At 41.2% G+C, this 17,398-nt stretch overlaps 1 protein-coding gene across 4 annotated transcripts in view; it reads right to left on the minus strand.

The window, feature by feature from the left end:
• Positions 1-17,398, minus strand: part of TLN2 (talin 2) — a 342,028-nt gene that overhangs the window by 268,945 nt on the left and 55,685 nt on the right. For 3 of the 4 annotated variants that reach the window (XM_074966154.1, XM_074966153.1, XM_074966156.1), the window contains exon 2: positions 15,206-15,304. The exons of the other annotated variant lie outside the window; for it this stretch is intronic. The gene's annotated coding sequence lies outside the window, so the exon portion shown is untranslated. The remainder of the gene's footprint in view (positions 1-15,205; positions 15,305-17,398) is intronic. 4 annotated transcript variants of the gene reach the window in all.

Genomic DNA, 17,398 nt, shown 5'->3' on the forward strand with positions numbered 1-17,398 from the left:
AGGAAAGATCAGGTCTGCAGTCATAGGCCACATGGGCCTATGTGCAGAGTAGACGTAACCCTTAGTTTCAGAAATGCCTACTGCAGTGTCTCACAGGCATTTATAATCCAGCTAGGAAGCCTGGCCCATAGAGAACACTGGGAGCATGAGGCACCCAAATTACATCTCCCATGAGGTACCATGGCAGCATTTTCTAAATGAAGGTTACTGCTTTCAATGGGAAGTTTGGGGCTGAAAAGTTGAAAGTGTTCTGTGGGGGGGGGGGGGGGGGAGTCTTCTTCTGACCAGCTCTGCAAAGGATAGTATCTTTTCTCCATTTTCTGTGCTATGTACTTGTTTTCTGGGTGCACCATTGTTCTGTTAGTTTTTAACTTGACCTTCAAAAACAAGGATTTAAATAAATCCTCTATACTCTAGCAAGTTTTTGTACTTAATCAAAGTCAGGTACCACTGTTTTACATATCATAAGATTCAAACTATGTAATGCACAAATTGCAAGATAAATTCTATGGCTTGCATCAAGCAGGAAGTCAGATTAGATCATTACTATGGTCTCTTCTAGCTTTAACCTAAAAGAAGGGTTGGATGAGCAGAGTAATGGCTAGACAGGAAACCTGTCTAGTGGGAAGAGCAGAAGGGTCTGAGTCAGAATAGCTAAGATCTGATCCAGGTTTGGCCGCAGGCAAGTTAAAATCACTTCCACCTAACCACACATTTTCACAGAGAAGCCATCCTTGAAGCAAGCCCAAGAATTGTTTTGCACTCATAGAATCATAGAATATCAGGGTTGGAAGGGACCTCAGGAGGTCATCTAGTCCAACCCCCCGCTCTAAGCAGGACCGATCCCCAACTAAATCATCCCAGCCAGGGCTTTGTCAAGCCTGACCTCAAAAACCTCTAAGGAAGGAGATTCTACCACCTTCCTTGGTAACGCACTCCAGTGTTTCACCACCCTCATAATGAAAAAGTTTTTCCTAATATCCAACCTAAACCTCCCCCACTGCAACTTGAGACCTTTACTCCTTGTTCTGTCATCTGCTACCACTGAGAACAGTCTAGATCCATCCTCTTTGGAATCACCTCTCAGGTAGTTGAAAGCAGCTATCAAATCCCCCCTCATTCTTCTCTTCTGAAGACTAAACATCCCCAGTTCCCTCAGCCTCTCCTCATAAGTCATGTGTTCCAATCCCCTAATCATTTTTGTTGCCCTTCGCTGGACTCTCTCCAATTTATCCACATCCTTCTTGTAGTGTGGGGCCCAAAACTGGACACAGTACTCCAGATGAGGCCTCACCAATGTCAAATAGAGGGGAACGATCACGTCCCTCGATCTGCTGGCAATGCCCCTACTTATACATCCCAAAATGCCATTGGCCTTCTTGGCAACAAGGGAACACTGTTGACTCATATCCAACTTCTCGTCCACTGTAACCCCTAGGTCCTTTTCTGCAGAACTGCTGCCGAGCCATTCAGTCCCTAGTCTGTAGCGATGCATGGGATTCTTCTGTCCTAAGTGCAGGACTCTGCACTTGTCCTTGTTGAACCTCATCAGATTTCTTTTGGCCCAATCCTCCAATTTGTCTAGGTCCCTCTGTATCCTATCCCTACCCTCCAGCGTAGCTACCACTCCTCCCAGTTTAGTGTGATCTGCAAACTTGCTGAGGGTGCAATCCACACCATCCTCCAGATCATTTATGAAGATATTGAACAAAACCAGCCCCAGGACCGACCCTTGGGGCACTCCACTTGATACCGGCTGCCAACTAGACATGGAGCCATTGATCACTACCCGTTGAGCCCGACAATCTAGCCAGCTTTCTATCCACCTTATAGTCCATTCATCCAGCCCATACTTCTTTAACTTGCTGGCAAGAATACTGTGGGAGACCATGTCAAAAGCTTTGCTAAAGCCAAGGAACAACACGTCCACTGCTTTCCCTTCATCCACAGAGCCAGTTATCTTGTCATAGAAGGCAATTAGATTAGTCAGGCATGACTTGCCCTTGGTGAATCCATGCTGACTGTTCCTGATCACTTGCCTCTCCTCTAAGTGCTTCAGAATTGATTCCTTGAGGACCTGCTCCATGATTTTTCCAGGGACTGAGGTGAGGCTGACTGGCCTGTAGTTCCCAGGATCCTCCTTCTTCCCTTTTTAAAAGATGGGCACTACATTAGCCTTTTTCCAGTCATCTGGGACCTCCCCCGATCGCCATGAGTTTTCAAAGATAATGGCCAATGGCTCTGCAATCACATCTGCCAACTCCTTTAGCACTCTCGGATGCAACACATCCGGCCCCATGGACTTGTGCTCGTCCAGCTTTCCTAAATAGTCCCGAACCACTTCTTTCTCCACAGAGGGCTGGCCACCTCCTCCCCATGCTGTTCTGCCCAGTGCAGTAGTGTGGGAGCTGACCTTGTTCGTGAAGACAGAGGCAAAAAAAAGCATTGAGTACATTAGCTTTTTCCACATCCTCTGTCACGAGGTTGCCTCCCTCATTCAGTAAGGGGCCCACACTTTCCTTGACTTTCTTCTTGTTGCTAACATACCTGAAGAAACCCTTCTTGTTACTCTTAACATCTCTTGCTAGCTGCCACTCCAGGTGTGATTTGGCCTTCCTGATTTCACTCCTGCAAGCCCGAGCAATATTTTTATACTCATCCCTGGTCATTTGTCCAATCTTCCACTTCTTGTAAGCTTCTTTTTTGTATTTAAGAGCAGCAAGGATTTCACTGTTAAGCTAAGCTGGTCGCCTGCCATATTTACTATTCTTTCTGCACATCGGGATGGTTTGTCCCTGTGACCTCAATAAGGATTCTTTAAAATACAGCCAGCTCTCCTTCACGGAGACACAAATTGGAAGTTAGATCACACCAGTCACTACCTCCACTTCCTAGTTTACCATGGTGGCTGTGAAGCATGTTACCGTGACACCAAGTAGATCAAGCCCAAATGAACAATTAGTCCAGGTACCAGGTGCTAGACTGGGAACTTCGTTGTGGTTAGAAGAACACCTTCATCTTTGGTTTCTCTCCTTCTAACTTATACAAGAAGGAACCAAAACCCTACCAACAAAAGTGATAAGCGGAGACCACGGAGTCCAGCAAGGGAAGGCAGATTTTAACAGGTAAGCAGAGTTTGAGCCAATGGAAGTATATCAGGGACAATTCAAGAGTCAGATCAAAATATATTGGTATTACCAGTGCAACTTTATCACCCAATCTTTACTTCAACTTTATCTGTACAGTCTGTGCATTGATTTAACAGTCCCCCTCAAGCATGGGCACTCAAATCAGTTGAATATCCACACACAAAGCTGTACTAGTCTAACTACAGCTTTGTCTAGACTAGGATTTAACAAGTGTGATCCAGTTGCTAGCTTAGTTTAACTAACTCATCTAAAATGCAAAACTCCAGCAAAGACAAAGCACTTGTTATTCAATATGTGCTAACCTGGCTGAATTAGAGACCAGGCTTCCCTCTAGGTTTAGTTAGCATGATGCCACTTAGTACTTAGACAAGGCTTGGTTCCGCAATAGGAGACTGGGACTTGTTTGAGGAGTTTTTTTGGTAAACTAACTGGCATAAAAACACAAATAGTGCTCAGTCTGGCCATATTGTGGCTGGTTCCCCAACTCTGCCCCCGATCCTCCCACACACTCCTGTGCTTTATTAGTGTGTAGCATTAATACCAGAGAGACGTACAGTGGCTTCCAGGCAATGGGAGGAAAAACTTCTGGTGTGCGGCTAAATAAAGTTAGTTGCACAGCAGATGTATAAGTAGGAGGAGACTGCTGAGAAATTCTTATCTTTGGACCAGACTGAGAACAAACATTAGCACCCTACTCCTGGGAAATGGTTCCACCCATTGCGGTTCCTGGAAAAGCTTCAGCCACTGGATGCACAAGAAACTGACAGTTCACAAGATCACACTGTAACAGTCATAACTTTCACCCTCACCATCGACAGTAGAAGGAGATAACGAAGCAAAAGGTGTCGTGTTTCCAGAGCCTGGCTCAGACCACCACCAACAGTAACTTGCTAATGGAAACCTGGAGAAGCGAGACAGTGTTGTTACAAGACAGCAGGAAGGCTCTCTTTTTCCTCTATCATGGATCATTTCCCTGCTAGATGCCAAGAGCTCCCTTATAAACTAACTTCAAGGAAGGAGAGGATTTGCTAATCAAATTGCATAAAGACTCATTAAAATAACGATCAACTATAATTACTCTGTGTCACTGAGAGTAATTTGACAGTCATCAGATAACCACATGCCTCGCTTAATTCCAACTGAAAATAGTTTTATATATTCTTTCCTAACTGGAGGGGTGTAAGACAGCTTACATAAGCAGAGATTCAGGAAGCTGGTTATGTATTCTCCATCTGTGCAGTTCTTCAAAGAGATAACGTAATCCTCTATAGACAGCCTCACACTGAACCACTAACTAATATAATCAGCATCAACTTGGCTACAGTTCTGTAAAATAAGGGCTGATATTCAGGCCAGCTTTGTGGACAACGAGGCTTGGGATTGACACACAAATGCATATATGCAGTTGAGCACACAAATGCAATAAACTGTACAAATTGCTAGCCCAGCCATCTAAAAGGTTGTTTGCACGCACATTCATAGTAGTGACATACTACTTCTGAGTACCAGCTGTGCTAGTCTGTATCCGCAAAAAGAACAGGAGTACTTGTGGCACCTTAGAGACTAAGCTTTCGTGGGCTACAGCCCACTTCATCGGATGCATAGAATGGAACATATAGTAAGATGATGTACACACACACACACACACACACACACACAAGGTGGAACTTGCCATACAAACTGTGAACGAGCCCCTGATGGCGTGGCTAATAAGCTAATAATATGTCCACATATTTATTCAAGTGACACCATCATAGGACCAAATCACATTAGCCACGCCATCAGGGGCTCGTTCACCTGCACATCTACTAATGTGATATATGCCATCATGTGCCAGCAATGCCCCTCTGCCATGTACATTGGCCAAACCAGACAGTCTCTACGCAAAAGAATACATGGACACAAATCTGACATCAGGAATCATAACATTCAAAAACCGGCAGGAGAACACTTCAACCTCTCTGGCCACTCAGTAACAGACTTAAAGGTGGCAATTTTGCAACAGAAAAGCTTCAAAAACAGACTCCAGCGAGAAACTGCTGAGCTTGAATTAATATGCAAACTAGATACCGTTAACTTGGGTTTGAATAGAGACTGGAAGTGGCTGGGTCATTACACATATTGAATCTATTTCCCTAAGTTAAGTATCCTCACACCTTCTTGTCAACTGTCTAAATGGGCCATCTTGATCATCACTACAGAAGTTTTTTTCTCCTGCTGATAATAGCTCATCTTAATTAATTAGCCTCTTACAGTTTGTATGGAAACTTCCACCTTCTCTGTGTGTGTGTGTGTGCGCGCTCATGCATGTGTGTGTAGCCCACAAAAGCTTATGCTCTAATAAATTTGTGAGTCTCTGAGGTTTCACAAGTACTCCTGTTCTTTATACTACTTCTGGTTTCACATGCAAAATCCACAGGTTTGCAATTCTGCACCGAACAGTAATTATACTGCACTGCATCTCAGTGCACCATATAGCATGCATGTCTACAGCAACAAGTTATTCAATACAAACCCACCTTCTTAAAAACAAAAACAAAAACAAACACAATTCTGGACATTGGAAAGTAGAATGGATTTCACCTTTACGCTGGAATGTGACACCAGCTCACCACTTGCATAGAAGAGAAAGTTTAGATTTCAGTGGACTCTAAGATTGAAAAGCCTCTTTACGGCATTCTCCCATAAAATCCTGTGAAATGCCATCAGAGCACTGGGAGCCAAGGGGAGCTTTCTTAAAAGATTGATTAGTTTATTGTGCTACATTCTTGTGCACACAGCAGCTAGAAGGAACTCAATTGCTTAATTAGCATCTAACGCTTAAAGCAGCAATTATCCAGTAGTTCACATTGACCATGTTAATTCCAAATTAACATTCAATTAACACATCCCACTAGTGCAACTCCAAGAGAGCTTTCCAGGCATTTCTACTATGGGAAAATCCATTGTATTTGGAGGCATCACTTTAAAAATATTTCAACCATCTATCAGGTAACTAAATTCACTTTGGCACATTCTTGAATAAGCAGTTTAATCTCTTCCCCAAACTGAGCAACATCACTTCGCCTGTGTTGACTTAATTCACATTCAGCCTTATGCTAATTCTGTTGTCTACTAAAAACTATTCACTTAAAATTTGACACCAGTAAATCTAATAGCGACTCAGCCAATCATGCTAATAAAACGAACCCACTGCCAAAAAAGAAACTTCCTGCTTTCTTGGTATATTTGTAGAAATATTAATATCCTGTCTCAATGACTTTCCACTCGCTTTGCAAAGTTAGGTTCTCAATGCTGGCTTGTCTGCTGTGCTACAGGGATCAATTTAGCTGCTGTACCACAGCCCTCTTCTCAGGTTGCACTACTCTTTATGTCCAAAAAGCAATACATGTGTTAATGAAAGCGGTTATATTAAACATGCAAGTTCTTAGGTAAAGGTCACATGGCCTAAATTAATCCATGGTCACTATATAACTTAGACACTGGTGTGAGAGCACTCCAATATCTTATATGGTCTCCTTTAATGGCAAAAGGTCAATACGTATGTTACATAAATATTCATTAAGATCAGAAGGTTACACCTACTAAAGGATCTAGATCCCATTCTCTTGTCGTGGAGATACAGCCTTTTTGGAACTGGACTAGGCAGATCAATGGTCCTCCAAATTTTTCCTATAATGGAACCTGTCCACGCCCCCCCATCCCTCTCAGAGTGACAGCCAGGAGTGGGGCTAGATGGCGGTCAGGATCCGGGTCCAGGAGCAGAGCCACAGCTGGGGCCGGGAGCCTAAGGCCCAGGCCAGGACTGGGAGCGGGGTCAGGGGCCGAGGCCGGGGCTGCAGCTGGGAGCAGGACGGGAGAGAAACTGGGGGCAGACTGGAGCTGGGTGGTGCTCCCCCCTGCCCCCCATGGGGGCTTGTCCACGCCACTGCATGCCCCCAAATGTTGCTCTGCTTCCCCATTGGGGGACGTGCCCCACATTTGGGGACCACTGAAGTAGATGAAATTATGCCAGAATCTCAACAAGTAGACTCATCTCAGTTTTCATTTAAGGCCCTTGACCGTTAAAGGACAGAAAGTCAATACAGAGCATACGAACAACAATATTGGAACTGAGTAACGATTCTGGACGCTTAACCTGAAAAACCTCACATGGCCTGATGTATAAAAATGCTGAGCACTCACTCTGAAAATTAGCCCCTCTAATGCACCTTCAGTGGAGCACCAAAATAATTACTGGTAACTCTAGAAAATGTCTGTCGTACCTGTCTTTTGGGCAGGGGATGTCATAAGTGATAGCCTCTCCATTAATTAAAAGCCTTACTAAATATTCAGCCCTTCAGATGGCCATAAAGGAACACTTAGCCTGAGGGCCACACAGTGGAGCTAGTAAATAGCAGCCTGAAGGGGGAAAAGCCAGGAACACCTTTTTCGCAATCTCTCTTTAAGGCATACAGTCTCCAGCACTTAAGCCATTCAAGAGCATGGTAGCACCATCCTGGCTGCTTGTGGACAGTAACCCAACAGTTTAAACAAGCCACTGTACTACTTAAGAAAGCACTGTCCATGGCTACTGAAATAGCTGCCTTGCATGAAGCCAACCCACTACACTGAGCGGAGTTCTGGCCCAGAGCTTTGAAAAATCAAACTCTGGGCTGAACTAAGTTTATTTCGGTATGCAGGGGGAGAAGCATTCCCTAATTTAAGTACACAGACTAATACCAAGTTAACAGTATTAGCAAATTCTAGTTGCAGGTGTACCCAGTGGATATTGGAACAGATACACATGCACAGTAAGAACATGAACATGTTCAACCAATACCATCTACAAGGAACATTATCAGGCCCTACATCTCAATCAGCAAACATACTTTGAGCCTTAGAAAAGAAGCTTGAAAGACTATAGAAAGGAAAAGAGAAGAAAACAAGTACTTTGGGTTAACAACAAGGAGCACAGAGCAGTAACAGCAGGAAGTAAACTAAGCTTCTAAGAAATTGTTCCTCAGAGATCCTTATATCTATGGGTAGAGTGTCAGGAAGTCAAGTCAGATTGTCAAAGAAGTTAAATTTGACAGAATACAAGAGATGGATGAGTTGAGTGTACTGAGATCAGAAAAATACAGAAGGTTAAAACGTAACAGCCAAGTTCATAGAGTACTACCAAAATGGCTTAAGTAGCTCAGAAAGTAAGACTGTGTCTACTTCAACCTCTCTCCTTGTCATTCAAATGACAAAGTATCTCTTAATTGAGCATAAATCTGTTGGAATAATGCATTAGGCCAACTCGTGATGTGTGTGTCTTCACTCCCCTTGTTCAAGCAGACTCCATCCACATCAATGGAAGTTTTGTTCAAGTAAGATCTGAACAAGGCCTTCAGTACTTAGCCCTGAAAGAGCTCTATGGTGTTTATAGCTACAACAGAAATGTTATTGGCTTTTCTGCTCAAGTGAAGGACTCCCTTGACCTTCTGGTAGAAATAAAGGTCAAAGAAATAGAAGCTTTGTCTCCCTAAAACATTAGCAGCAGGCCCGGCCTGGCAATGCAATGGAAGGACAAATGAGCTGAAGGATAGAAGATGATTACCTATAAAGTAACAACTGTCATCAAGAGCTGCTTCTGCTCAGGGTTTGGGAATGGGTGCAACAGAGAGGAATGTTATGTACATAACAATAACTGGTGGGTTTATTCTGAGAGGCTGGTCTGTCTGTCTGTCTCTCTCTCTCTCTCGTCCAGAGTTTAGTAGCTATCTATCTAATTCCATTTATATCTAATATTAATAATCTGGCACTAGAGAGCCAGGTAAGTAGTAAGGATTTGATGCAGGTCAGGATTTAACTGCTTGGCTGACCAATGTCAAAAGGCTTGCACAACCCTTACCTGCCCTATTGCTTGTCACCAAGTTTTTCCATGAGAATGAACGCCAGCTAACGTATCAACATCTATTTGAAAGCTTTTCATTAACATAGCTGGAGGGATGATATTTTGGCAGAGCACTGCTCTCATTTGATGCACATTTTTCTTCACTGCTTGTGGTCTACTGTCTTGACTAAGATATGAAGAGTATTTCAGATGAGCAACAGGGAGTTCAGCTACTGACTGGGCTTTGACTTCCACTGTTACCTAACTTATAAGTGATTTCCAGACATGGCCAGTAGCACTTCCAACTCTGAGTAGTCTTTGAGCAGCTCAAGAAGTATATATGTGGCAGTGTAACAAAAGAGAATCACAGAGCCAGAGAAATGTATGGCTGGAATGGACCTGAAGAGGTCAGCTAGTCCATCCCCCCCAGCACTGAGGCAAGACCAAGTATACCTAGACCAGGACTCGGCAACCTTTGGCACACGGTCCATTAGGTTAATCCACTGGCAGGCTGCGAGACATTTTGTTTACATTGACCATCTGTACGCATAGCCCCCACCCCACAGCTCCCAGTGGCCGCAGTTCACCGTTCCCGGCCAATGGGAGCTGCGGGAAGCAGCGCAGGCTGCGGGCCTATTTCAGTGTCCTTTCACCTAAAATCCAAGCTGCTTTAGCATTCCTGATTAATACTACACTTCATTGAGCATTTGACCAAATAAAATTACCCAGACCCAAACTCAATTCTGGTCTATGTTCCCTACATAGTCAAGTGAAAGGAAATTGACCATCAACTGGCTAGAAAAAGCCAGTTTAAAAAATAAAAAGGAGAAGAAAGGAAGTAGCGATAGGTAACAATAAGCACTCTATTTAGAATTGGACAGCTATGAGAGAAGTTTTAGGTCCTCTTTCTTGGAACAGTAGAAAGTTAAGCAGTTTGGGGGAATGGAAACTTGTTTTCGTGTAAATTAGTAGCACTGCATATTACTGTAATACTACTGAAGTTTTTCTTTTGATAAACAAGTTTTTACAGTATAGTTCAGTAAAAGCACTTTTTTAGTCCCATCTCCTCCAAGGGCTGTCCCAGCATGCACTATCCTGATGTCACCATGAGCCCCACCGGATTATTGAGCATGCTCGGGGTGGCCAGGGACTCAACTACATCAGAAGGCCTGGCAAAGCTTCTTAAATGTTTCACCCTTTTGGGGTTATAAACACCTAGTGAGCCTTTTTTTTTTTTTTTTTAAACCGGGGGTATTTTAATTTCTAGGATATTCGACACAAGGTATTATTAGTAACCCCAGGGTTAAGTATTTTTAGTCAGCTTTAAACATGCAGTCAATTGCCATACTTAACTTACAGCAAAGAACAGTACTTGCTAGCAGTTCACAAACACACAACCCCAGACTGCAGTGCATCTTTCAAGAAGCAAGACTCCATTCTACTGGCAAGCTTCCTAGAACTCCATTTAAACAGAAATCAAGGTCATTTAGTCACCCTTGGGGAATTAGTGATATAGCAAAAGCTTCAACAGGACAATGAAAATTTTACGTGCAATCTCAAAGTTAGTCCAGAGTGTGCCCCTGCAAGCCAAAAAGCCAAGTAACACAAGGGCACTGTTGGAGTGGGACATTCAACAATAGTCTGTAGCCAATTTGGGTGGAGTATTCAAGGTAAGTTTCCTTCACCAATTCAGTATAGATGTGTGTGGGGTTTGGTTTGGTTTTTTGTTTGTTTGTTTGATACTACCCTCCTCTCTCTTCAATTCTTATTCATTATATTAATAGCAAACCTAACTCAAGGGAAAGGTTAAACAATTCTTGAAGCCAAGTAGATACTATTTAAGGAACTCTTTTAGACACCTGGTTTTAGTTTAATCTATGTATGCACTGGGAAGAGAAAAAAAATCAACTTCTATGCCGGCAAATTCAAAACTAGTCTGATTTTTCACTTTCCTGAAGTGAAGGTTGTCTTTTCAGACTGGGAAATTTCCAGAGTTCCCTTAAGTCTCAGGTGTTTTAAGAGTAAGAGCTTTAGTTTATGGTTTAAACTATGATACACAAGAAACTTATTTTAAGGTTCAGGATGTATAAGTTGCTTCCTATTCACACAGCAAGTAAGGATAACTGTATACAATATAATGTCCAGTTCCCAACTGAATTCAGGAGTAGTCTGAATCAAATCAATGATTCATTAAATCTGTACTCATGTTGCTATGGAGATTCCAGGCATACAATTGCAGGTCTACAGATCCCAAATGAAAGACTCCTAGATCAGTTACAAGCGGTGTCTTCCTGTACTCACTAGAGATAGCGGATAGCATGGCAACTATGGATTCTATCCACAAGTGAAATCCACAGCCAAGACTTAGGGTATTCATGTGATCTATTTTACTATACAATTTAATCAGCGTTTCAAACAAATACTTGATTTCCATGTGACATTAGCAGAAAGATGCTGCAACCCTCCTTCCTTATACCACAAAACTGAAGAAAAAAATTGAAAAAAGACAACCTGAAATTTGTTAATTTTTTTTCCTTGGCACTGGCAGGTAAAGTCAATATAAACGGTCATCGCTGAGAACATAAAATACCAGTATGGCAAGGAATACTTAACCCTGGCTCAAGAAAAGTAGTCTTAAGGAAATTTTTTACCCAGGTGAGTTTTTGGGTGTTCATGCTTCAAATCACCAGTCTTCAAGCATCAAATTCTGAAATGATGCAGGAAAGCAGGGTGGATAAAAATCAATGATTTTTTAAAAATTTTTTTTAAAAATCTGATTTTTTAATTTAAATAGGATTTTTTGAGGGGCAGGATAAAATGCTTTTTGAGAAAAAAAAAACTTATCCAAAGATCATTTTAATTAAGATACATTATAGCTCAAAGATATCTCATCATGGAATAGGGATTATAAAATTCTAATTCGATAGTATGAGACACTATATCCATGTAATGTTTTCTAAGAAAAGTTTTGTAAATGAGTTCCAACAGTTCATGGATTAGGGACCCAATCTTACGGGGTTCCACAGGCTTCTGTATAGCTTATTTAGGTTAATCTTTCTATCTACCCAATGAGACTCGGTATCCTCTAGACTGAGCACTATCAGAGATGCTTAGTTTTGCAGTTCTCAAACTGGGGATTTGTGTCTCCAGAGGTAACATGCTTGTTAACAGCAAAAATGTTTTTAAATACATAAACAATATGTAGAGGTGAAAAATAACAGACCACAAACCTACTGTCCCTCTGCAAATCTGTGTACACAGAGTCAATCCCTTACCTCTTTCTAAAAGTGCAAAGTTTCAAAAAGTTCAATGAATAGAAGATCATTGGGGGCAGAATCGATTTGGACAAGGAGAAGAAGTCTGGAGATAAATGTGAGAAGCGAGGGGCATATGCTTGTTTTGTTAAAATATTATGTTTGCTGTTGAAGAAAAAAAATCCAGAATACTTAACATTGTTGTTTTAGTTAAATAAAACAATTTAAATGTCTGTCTGGTGATGTTCTCCTCCTAATACAGCATGGCAAGAAAATCCTCCAAATATTAATGATTAACCTGTTGAATTGGAGATAGTTCACCTCCCAATGACTTCATAAATATCTGCTTCAATTACCTTTGGTAAATGAAATAACCAAACAATCATTCATTTTCTGATATAGCTGTAAAACTAATCTGAAAAGTTGTCAAAATAAATCACTGTTTAAAAATGTATAGTGTGTACCTTCTAAAAATGAAACCTCCATCTATCTCTGAGTGGTGAAGAACATGTATTAAGGTTGTAACAACCAACAAGAAAGCACTTTTATGTAGAAAATCATGATTAAATCGAGTCTTCCTGACTAGTGATTTAAATCATGATTTAAATCAAATCCACCCTGCAGGAAAGCCACAGCAATAGGTGCTGCAGAAGAGTTAGTAACTGAAACCATGCTGATTTTATGGCTACCTGATAATTCTTATCTCCACAGATAGTCTCAAACAAACCAGGCCAAAAAAAAAAAAATCACTTACAGACATTTCTGGCACTAAATGCATTATCTGTGCAGCTCACATTAAAGCTTAAAAAAAATCCAAATCCAATGAAGTAGGAAAGTAATCCCAGTTTCAAGTAAGGCAAACTGGCACAGAAACATTGAGTAACTTTCCCAAGGTGACATGACACTTTGGAAGTGCCAGTAATACAACCCGACATCTCAGCTCCCAATCACTTGAGCCACAGTTTGGACATCATGTCTTTGACATAATATTGTCTCAATCTGCAGAGTAAGAGTGTCCACACAGAGAGCTTGTGCAAAAATAGCTATTCCACTTTAAATTCACAACCTAGCTATTCTGCACTAATTTCCCTGTGAATATCCCAAGCAGGTAAATCCTAAGTATCACATACACCACAACTGCCATTTGATTGACTGCTCTTTGGAGACAGTCGTACAGTCTTTTTTTTTTTTTTTTTTTAATCTAAGTATTTGTTTGAAACATCGGTTTCACCACCACTCCATTTTCCTGTACCTGCTGCCACTTCTCCAAGGAGTATTCATTCCCATGTAGCATGCCTACTCTTTCCAACTATTCTACAGCAACACAACACAGATTGCAGGATGAAGCCCAAGTGCATCCCTGAGCAATTGTTCAACAAATGCCTGTATTCTAAGTTACTTCGGGTAACAAAGGTGCAGCTCAGCCTGTTACATAAAATTGCTATCAAGGCAAAAAAAACAAAAGAAAACAAAAAACACCCAAGTGGGAGACAGACTAGTCGGAAAGGGATTCAGTTAAAAGAACTATGATATGGGATCTTTTTACAAGCCACTGGTACCATACCAATTTCTCAACACAATGGACAGAAGAGAAAAATTCATCCTGTTTTTCAATCAGTATACTGCAGAGTAGACAGGCTATTAGAGCAACAGGACTATTTCATCCGCCATGCTTTAAAACTGAGGTCCACCAATTCAACCATCTCCATGAAAGAAAGTGGACTGGAGATGGGTAAGGGAAGCAATTTAAAGATACACTCAAAGAGGAAATAGTGGGGAGTAACTGACAGAGCATGGGGAAGCAAGAGCTGTCAATGGAACTGATGAACAGTTAAAAGTGAAATGAGCAGAGCTAAGATAGTCCAGGACACTATTATCCAAGTGTCATATCTAGTGTAACCAAAACCAACAGTTTATCTGCCCCAACCATGGCTTGTGGTGACTATAAAGCCATGACTGACTCAGTTTATAAAACCCATAGACTTTGGAGTTTTAGCCACCCACAGTCCACAACTAGGCATGTTTACACAATCTGCATCGCAATCGTTTTCAGATGCAGAATAGATTCTACTTAAAATCATAACATTAGAATGTTGTAATGTTCTGATGTACTAATGAATGCTGCAGTTGGTTTACACACGGAGTTTCCAAGAATCAAGTTAGGGACAAACATACTATGCTAACCTAGAAAAGACACAATCATTCAAGCAATTTGGAACACTGCAGAGTCAATTAGCTGTCAGAAATTTAAAGCACTTAAGAATCTCAAACCATCTGGCATTTACAGATCACATTTTGTTTTGTATTTGTTGACAGCAAAGCCACCTAACTACACGTATGTAGCTCCAAAGCCTGTACATTTTTTGTATTAAAAGCACCAATACCATAACATATACATTTAGTAAGGAACACTTCCAGTCAGTGATGGAGATACCCAGTAACGAACTCTGGATTATCAGACTCAGTTGTATCATATTAGTAATTCTAAAATTAATTTATCTATTATCATGCTATATTCCCCTTCTACTACAAATTTTAATGGGTTAGGAAGTCAAGTTCTTTTTCAAGTCAAGTTAAGATCATTTAGCAAAAGGAGATTACAGTATGAGAAATATCCAGATTTTAAATGTTAAGTGGTAGAGTTTTCTGTTAACTTATTTCTTTAAGCCATGAAGATATAATAACATGCAGTTTGAAGAGTTAATATAATTTATGCTATCAGCATTCTTAAAGCTCAAGTACACCACTGTTGTGTAAGCACTAAGTAGTGTAAGTAACTCATTCTGTCACCTGTGGCTTGTGTTATATCATTTGCTCTCATACCCACTCACTAGAAGCACATCACCACATCTAACTAGCTCCTTCCTTAGCTTTTAAGACCTACACATTCGCCTTTGAAGATAATTATGCGTACACTTCAAGAGATATACTATTGTACTTACGGATTCCTTCAAACTGATCTGGGCATTTAATGGAGCGGAACAGACCAGCAATGCAGTCCAGGGGCAAACAAGATCTGGATGTTATCCCACAGCAGAGCACTGGTGAAATAAAAACACAGTAAGGATTCCATTTGAAGACACACAGTTTAGTAACTGGTTTCAGAGTAGCAACTGTGTTAGTCTGTATCCGCAAAAAGAAAAGGAGTACTTGTGGCACCTTAGAGATTAACAAATTTATTTGAGCATAAGCTTTCGTGAGCTCACTCACTTCATCAGATGCATTCAGTGGAAAATACAGTGGGGAGATTTATATACACAGAGAACATGAAACAATGGGTGTTACCATACACACTGTAACAAGCTGACAAGAACATTTGAGGAGGGGAGGGGGGAGGAATAAACATGGGGAAATAGTTTTACTTTCTGTAATGACCCATCCACCCCCAGTCTTTATTCAAGCCTAAGTTAACTATATCCAGTTTGCAAATTAAGCCCCCCAACCTGAAGCAAATACTCACCAGCAACCACACAACAGAACCACTAACCCAGGAACCTATCCTTGCAACAAAGCCTGTTGCCAACTGTGTCCACATATCTATTCAGGGGACACCATCATAGAGCCTAATCACATCAGCCACACTATCAGAGGCTCGCTCACCTGCACATCTACCAATGTGATATATGCCATTATGTGCCAGCAATGCCCCTCTGCCATGTACATTGGCCAAACTGGACAGTCTCTACGTAAAAGAATAAATGGACACAAATCAGATGTCAAGAATTATAACATTCAAAAACCAGTCGGAGAACACTTCAATCTCTCTGGTCACTCGATTACAGCCCTAAAAGTGGCGATTCTTCAACAAAAAAACTTCAGAAACAGACTCCAAGGAGAGACTGCTGAACTGGAATTAATTTGCAAACTGGATACAATTCACTTAGGCTTGAATAAAAACTGGGAGTGGATGTGTCATTACACAAAGTAAAACTATTTCCCCATGTTTATTCCCCCCCCCCCACTGTTCCTCACACGTTCTTGTCAACTGCTGGAAATGGCCCACTTGATTATAGCTCACCTTACCTGATCACTCTTGAAATCAAGGATCCTAGTTGCTGACCTATTTTTGTTTATCCTTCCATTTAGTTTAAACTGAATTAGCTCATAATCATTCAATCCAAGGTTGCCCTCTACAACCAGTTGTTCTATGAAGTCCTCGTTACTTATCAACACTCAACTGAAATAGCATCACCTCTTGTTTGGTGACTATTTGGTGAAGAAATCTGACAGATATCACATCCAAGAATATTTGGGCCCTACCACTTGTCCTCCAAACTATATCTGGGAAATTGAAGTCTCCCATAATCACAAAATTCCCAGAAGTATTTATTTCATTAAAAATATTAACGAGATGTCTATCCATATCCAACTTAGATCCTGGGAGTCTGTATCAGACTTCAAGCACTATTCCAGTGAAACCTCTGTTATCTTTCTTCCCCAAAGTGATTTTGACCCAAACAGATTCTGTTTTATCCATTCCATCACTTCTGATTTCTTTACATTCTACCTCATCAGTAATATACAATGGAGGAGTCTCTGCACCTCGAAGTATTTAAACCACAATTTGAGGACTTCAATAGCTCAGACATAGGTTAGAGGTTTGTTACAGGAGTGGGTGAGTGAGATTCTGTGGCCTGTGTTGTGCAGGAGGTCAGACTAGATGATCATAATGGTCCCTTCTGACCTTAAAGTCTTTGATTCTATGAATGCTATTCCACCACCTTTATCTTTACTTCTGGCTTTCCTATCCAGCCCATACCCTCAATACCTGTATTCCAGTCATAACTACTATTCCATCACATTTCTGTTAGCCCTATAACATTAAACTTCATGGTCTCAAACTGTTAAAGTCCAGCTCTAGCACGTTTTACTTCTGGAACCTGAAATGTGTTGTGTGATATATCTAGGAGTCATCGCAACTTTAAGACAACTTAGGATTGCTTGTTGTGTAGAAGGAATACAGTTACTGAAGGAAGCACAGAGGGGACATCTCATGCTGTTAAATGAGGGCCTTGGTGCTGGGACAAATATGAGCTTAAACTGCAGAGTAGGAAGTGGGAGGAGAGAGAAAACCATAGAGAACCATGCTGATTAACAGGAAGTCTTTACAAAGCACAGCATAGCGAGGATACAGG

This window comes from Natator depressus, chromosome 10 (assembly GCF_965152275.1).
Source record: "Natator depressus isolate rNatDep1 chromosome 10, rNatDep2.hap1, whole genome shotgun sequence".
Lineage (NCBI taxonomy): Eukaryota > Metazoa > Chordata > Testudines > Cheloniidae > Natator > Natator depressus.